Source organism: Equus quagga, chromosome 2 (assembly GCF_021613505.1).
Source record: "Equus quagga isolate Etosha38 chromosome 2, UCLA_HA_Equagga_1.0, whole genome shotgun sequence".
Lineage (NCBI taxonomy): Eukaryota > Metazoa > Chordata > Mammalia > Perissodactyla > Equidae > Equus > Equus quagga.
This window is the reverse complement of record NC_060268.1, coordinates 23,983,018-23,989,917: the sequence shown is the minus strand read 5'-3', so window position 1 is coordinate 23,989,917 and position 6,900 is coordinate 23,983,018.

Here is a 6,900-nt window from a genome sequence, read left to right as displayed (position 1 = left end):
CTTCAGGTGATTTCCCACCCCAGCTGACAGTCTCTCTGCCATTTGAAGGGGGCGAGGTGGGTAGGAGGTGAGCGGGGAGAGTCCCCTCTCCAGAAGGAGCCCTGACAGAGGGGCCTGGCATGGCAGGCGTGTGTGTAAGAAATGGGTGCACACCTGCAGAGTTTGGTGGTACATCAGGAGGGCCTGGGGGCAGTGACAGGGGAGCTCAGGTGGGTGAGAAGGCTCAGAGCCGCTCACACTCTCGTTCCGTCTCAGGATGTTCTTTGGGGTAGCTGCTCCATAGAGTGTGGCTCGGCCAAGAGATGGGGACTGAGGCTGAGTGAATGCACTGCTCCCTCTACCCAGGGAAGCAAAATGGAGACCAGAGAGGAAGATAAGAGGGGGGGCCTGGAGCTCCTCTCTGATGGGGAGAAAAGAGTGCAAAAGAAATAGAGTCATAAGGAGAGGGACCTGGACCAGCGACCCTCCTCTTTGTAACTCTATTTCCTCTTCCCAAACCAAGGGGCTGAGGGACAGGCCTCCATTAGCTGCTAGTATGGGATTAAGGGGGAGAGGACGGCCAAGGCCGAGTCGGGGTTCCTGAGCCCCATTAGCTGCTGTGGCCCCGCCCCTACCTCCTGTGCCCTGTAGACAGGAGGATTCACTTGAGGGTGCTAGTTCCTCTGCCCTCTCTCTTTTCCCTCTTGGGGAGTCTCATGAACTCTTTACTTTGGGGTAGGAAAATAAAGGCCACATTTAGCTTGGAGGGGACCATCTCTACTTAGTGCCCCCGGGGCAATACTAACCTTAAAATGTGGCTGTGGCACTGACCTTGAAGGGAGACCCCTTATCTTCAGGGACACTTGATCTGTGGGGCTAGCTGCAGCTCTGTTATGGTTCCTTCCCACCTCTCAGCCAGTACACCTTGCTCTTGGCTGGTGCCAGTGGCTGGTCTGGTGTCCCCATCCACGCTGCATGCTGCCTCTCACTTTACATGGTTCAGCTCCCGGGCTGGGTGGGCCTCTGAGCCTTTGGGTGGCCTCCTGCTTTAGCAGGCCTAGGAGGATTCTGGCTCCCCTTGCTCCTCTCCCTTGCTAGAACTCAGAGACAGGGAGAGAATGACTTTCTCTAGCCCCTGCTCACTTCAGATGAGCCATGTAGATAGAGAAGGTTGTACAAAACGGGAAGTCTGTTCTGTGTATAGTGAGTCTTGGGACATCAGAGCAGCAGGGGTCCTAGGTGTGTGCCGATTATTTATTCTCAGAGGAGAAGTGCTGGAGGGCCATGGGTTGACATTCTAGCCCATGGACACTGGTGTTGACCCCCTGGAATAAGGAGGGAAGGCCAAGATCACCCTCAGGATGTTCTTTGGGTGTGGCTGCTCTGGGTTGGGGATGGAAGAATATGGGGGTGTCTGGGCTCTGACAAACCAGAGTGACTCTGGATCTGTGTGTCAAAGCTGTGGCTTCAGGAAGTCACTGTTCCTCTCAAAGCCTGAAGCAATCAAGACAGAGAACGCTCAGACTGGCACCCTCCTATGTACCAGCTATTCTACCCCTGGGCTGAGTTTTTAGAGCTGATATTCTGCTCCCCTTGGCAGGACTGACCCCTCTCTCTTCTGTGCCTCCCACAAGTGCTGGGCATTTGTTGTGGTCACACTGTCTTCAGCACTGGCCCAGTGGTGAAGTTTTGCACAGAGAGGGTGTGCTGGTGCTTTCCCTGGGACCCAGGCTGGACAGTGCAGCACCTGGGAACCTTGTGGGCTACCTGTCCAGCCCTGGCCTGCACCAAGCCTACTCTTCCTTGGCTCAGGGCTTACCTGTTTTTTTTTTTTTAAAGGGCAGAGAAACTTTCTTCAATGTTTATAACAACAACAACAGTGATAAGTAGTAATAATGGTAATAACTATAATAATGATGACTAACAACAAGGAGAATGAGGATACTCAATATGATGAAGATGATGATAATATCTATAAAGCTAAAGAGATAGGACCATAGAGTGAGTGAATGACCAAGGGCCTTATTAGGACTCATGGGTGGTTTGGTGTCAGAATTATAGTTTTTCATTTTGAATCTAGTTCCATGAAGGCAAAGGCCAAAGAGCAGGAGGGAAAAAGCAGGAGGGAAAGGAAAAGCCCTGTAAATTGAGTGTGGACCAAGGTGGTGTTCCTAGGAGGACAGCAGGAAGTGAGGCCTGGGGGAGAGGAAAGAGAGGAGCTCAGGTCAGAGCTTGCTGCCTCCTGCCACCCACCCATCCCTGAGCTTGGACATCTGGCTGGAGGGGCTGCTTCCCTTGAAGAAAGACTTTAATTCCCTCCACTCCCCCAGGGTTGACTTTGGCAGAGGCACAAAACAGCCCTTCAGTTAATCAGTTTGGAGCTCTGTGCAAAGGCCATTGGCTGCTCATGGTGCTGCAAACAGCAATCACCTTCCTATCACCAGCTGTCGTCTCTGCTGGAGATGCACAGAAATGTCTGCCCACCAGAATTAAAATGAGAACCTCGAGGCCAGGTAGCCTTGCTGTGCCTGGAATGTGCATCTTCCCTCACCACCCACCCAAAATGCATGCCCTGTGGTTGTCTTTGTCGCCGCCACTCAGTGCTTCCATCTGCCCACCTGTGTCCCTGGCCAACACTCTACTCTGCATTTGGAATGCTCCATTCCAGTGTAAATCAACTACCGGCTCCCTACAGTCTCTTGCTCCACTTTCTTATTGTCAAAATTATACTTGCTGAGAGTTTAAAAAGTTAGATGATTCTGCAAGGTTATTTATAAAAAAGACCAGTCCCATTCCCTCCCCTTGATTTCTCCCCACACCAAAAATAACCAGTTTTACCTTTTTAAGCTTTTTTTCTTCTTATTTTTTTCTTCTTTTTAATACTTTTTTTTTGAGGAAGATTAGCCCTGAGCTAACATCTGCTGCCAATCCTCCTCTTTTTGCTGAGGAAGACTGGCCCTGAGCTAACATCCGTGCCCATCTTCCTCTACTTTATATGTGAGATGCCTGCCCACAGTATGGCTTGCCAAGTGGTGCCATGTCCACACCTGGGATCTGAACTGGCGAACCCTGGGCCACGAAAGTGGAGTGTGTGAACTTAACTGCTGCGCCACTGGGCTGGCCCCCTTAAGCTTTTTTTTTTAAACCTCAGTGTCTATAAATAACACATGTGTTGCTATTTTTTGGTTTTTCAGTTTTAGGCATTATCTGTTGATTTCTTACTAGGAAGATGAGATTTTAGTTTCTTTTATCTCCCTACCTCCATCACACATGAGTATCCTTCCCATTCCTCCATCCTTCCAATATAGGTATGGTCTAATTTGGTAAGGTCAATAGTCAGTGTTTATACTGTCATGACTATGTAAATGCTGCTCACAGCTGAGCCACGTAGTAAACTGTGTTTTTTCTCCTGTTCTTCTCAACTTTTATTTTTTCTAGAATTGATACCTTTCTTTCTTGCTTAGTTTTTTACACATATCTCACTAATTCAGTCCCAAGTTGAATTTGCCAGGTGACTGAATATCCTCTTGACACATTCAGAGCAGCAGACATTCTATTTATTTCTTCCTTAGAAGTGATCTCTCCCAAGCCTTCTGACCTGCTCTGATGTGGACCACTTGCCTGGGATGATGCTGTCATCCTGGGATCTCACTTTATTTCTTGGTTTGCTCTCTTGTTTTGGTGGAACACATCTTCCCGTCCTGAGAAAGGGTCCTGGGAAGTAAACTATTTGAAAGTACTTTTATTTTGTGTTGATACAAACTTCTGTCACACAGGTGATGAATTTCCTGGACTGGGCTCTAATTTTCTTTTTATTTCTCTTTTATTTTTTATTCTTTTTTGCTCTGATATCTGGGAGAGTTCCTTAAGTTTATCTTCCATTGAGTTCTTAATTTCTGCTATCATCATATTTTAAATATCCAATAGCTTCTTTGTGTTCTTGGAGTAGTTATTTTTTTTAAAAAAATAGCATCTTGTTCTTGTTTCAAGAGCGCAGTATTGTCTTTTATTGCCCTGGGGATATTCATGATAGTTTAAAAAGATTCTTCTTCCTGCATTTTCTCCACTTCTTCGCATTTTTTTTCTTTGTTTGTGTTTTTCATTTTAGGGGATACCCTCAGGTGGGACTCTTGATTGCCTGGTTAAGAGTTGGGGACCAAAAAGCTAAGTAAGGTTCATTGACTGTGAGCCTCCTCGTGGGGTCCTCTGGCACCATCCTTAGTTGGGGAACCTCGGATATCAGTATCTCCAGTTCATTCCTCTTGGGCCATTGGAGTCTCCAAAGACAACACTTCTTATGTCCTTCCTGGAGGGTGAAGACCAGAATGCCAGTATTCTGGGAGCCTAGTAGAGGAAGAGGGTTGAGGGGGGACTGGCAATGTGTTTCAGAATCCAGTGTTCAGAGTTTACTTACTACTCTTATTTTCAGTGTAGTACACCTGCCTTCAACCTTGCATTTTGAACCCCAAATCAGAGACTTTCTGTTTTATCTTCTCCAGTGAATACATTTCTAGCCTTTTGCTGGGGTGGTGGAGAGGCAGTCCAGCTATAAGGAGCCAGGTCTGATATTCTTCAAATTGCTACTAATTCCTTTTGGGGATCCTATAATGTAAATCAGATTGGTTTTCAACTTTCCCTCCTGGTGGCATGGAAACTGTCAAGTCTTTACTTCATTCTTCCAAAATTCTGTTGATATTGTCTCCTCTTTACTTTCTTTCTCTTGAGAGATAGAAATCCATTAAAAAATCCCTTTGCTGCCATTTTAGATTGCTCTCTGGAGGGAGAAAAAAAGTACGCGTGAGAGTTCGATGTGTTTTCTTTATCCAGTCCAGTTGTTTTAAATTTTAATGAGGTCAAATTACATTTTTTCATTTTAGTTTATACTTTTTGTGTGTCTCTATGAATTTTTTCCTCACCCTGAGTCTCTATCATTTCTGTGATTTTTGTTTTTTGAGGAAGATTAGCCCTGAGCTAATATCTGCCACCAATCCTCCTTTTTTGCTGAGGAAGATTGCCCCTGAGCTAACATCCATGCCCATCTTCCTCTACTTTGTATGTGGGATACCTGCCACAGCGTGGCTTGACAAGCCATGCATAGGTCCACACCCAGGATCTGACCTGGTAAACGCTGGCTGCCGAAGCAGAATGTGCGAACTTAACTGCTGCGCCACTGGGCCTGCCCTCCTTGTCTTTGATTTTTATTCAGTTTTTCTCTGCGATTATTTCTGTTACTTTCTCTCTTTCACATTCTGTGAATAACTTTACCCTTTTTTTTTCTTTTTTCTAATTTTTTGGTTTTAAGATTTACCTCATTAATTTTTGGCACTTATCCTCAAAGGCATGCTTTTAAGGCTATAATCGTCCCTCTAAGTCCCATTTTGTTTGTACCCCAAAAGTTATTGTAGAAATTTTATTTTACTGTGGTAAGAACATCTAACATGAGATCTACCCTCTTAAATTTTTAAGAGTACAATACAGTATTGTTAACTATAGGTACAATGTCGCTGAAACTTAGTCGTCTGGCTTAACTGAAACTTTATGCCCATTGATTAGCAGCTCCCCACTTCCCTCTCCCCCCGTCCCTGGTAGCTACCGTCCAGCTCTTTGACTCCATGATACCTCATGTAAGTGGAATCATACAGCGTTTGTCCTTCTGTGGCTGGCATAATTACATATTATATAAAATGACATTTAGCATAATGTTCTCAACATTCATCATGGTGTCACATATGGCAGAATTTCCTTCTTTATAAAGGCTAAATAATATTCCATTGTATGTATACACCACCTTTTCTTTATCCATTCATATGTCGATGAACGTTTTTGTTGTTCCCACATCTTAGCTATTGTGCATAGCACTGCAATGAACGTGAGAGTCCCAATGTCTTTTTGAGATTCTCATTTAAATTCTCTTGGGTAAGTTCCCCAAAGTGGAATAGCTGGGTCATATGGTAGTCCTATTTTTAATTTTTTCTGGAACCTCCATACTGTTTTCCATAGTGGCTGCACCATTTTGCGTTCCCTTCAACAGTGCACAAGGCTTCCAGCGTCTCCACATTCTTGACAACACTTGTTGTCTTTGTTTTTTTGATAATAACCATCCTAATGTGTGTGAGGTGATACCTCTTTGTGGTTTTGATTTGCATTTTCCTGATGATTAATGATGTTGAGCATCTTTTCGTATACCCATTGGCCATTTGTATATCTTCTTTGGAGAAATGTCTGTTCAAGTCTTTAGCTCATTTTAAAATTATTAGTTCTTTTGTCATTAAGTTGTAGGAGTTTCTTATGTATTTTGGAAATTAGCTCCTTATCAGGTATATGGTTTGCAAATATTTTCTCCCATTGCATAGGTTACCTTTTCACTTTGTTGATTGTTTCTTTTGCTGTGCAGAAGCTTTTTAGTTTGATACAGTTCCACTGTCCATTGTTGCTTTTGTTGCCTGTGCTTTTGGTGTCATACCTATGAAATCATTGCCAAGATTAATGTCATGAAAGTTTTCTCCTGTATTTTCTCCCAGGAGTTTTATAGTTTCAGGTCTTATGTTTAAGTCTTTAACACATTTTCAGTTGATTTTTTTATATGTTATAAGGTAAGGGTCCAATTTCATTCTTTTGCATGTGGATATACCGTTTTCTAAACCATTTGTTGAAGAGACTATCCTTTCTCTATTGTGTATTCTTGGCGCTCTTGTCAAAAATCAGTTGACCGTATATGCATGGATTTATTTCTAGGCTCTCTATTCTGTTCTTTCGGTCTATATGTCTGTATTTATGCCAATACCGTACTATTTTAATTACTGTAGCTTTGTAATATATTTTGAAATCAGTAAATGTGATACGCTCCAGCCTTGTTCTTCTATCTCAAGATTACTTTGGCTGTTTAGAGTCTTTGTTTTCATATGACTTTTAGAATTGTTT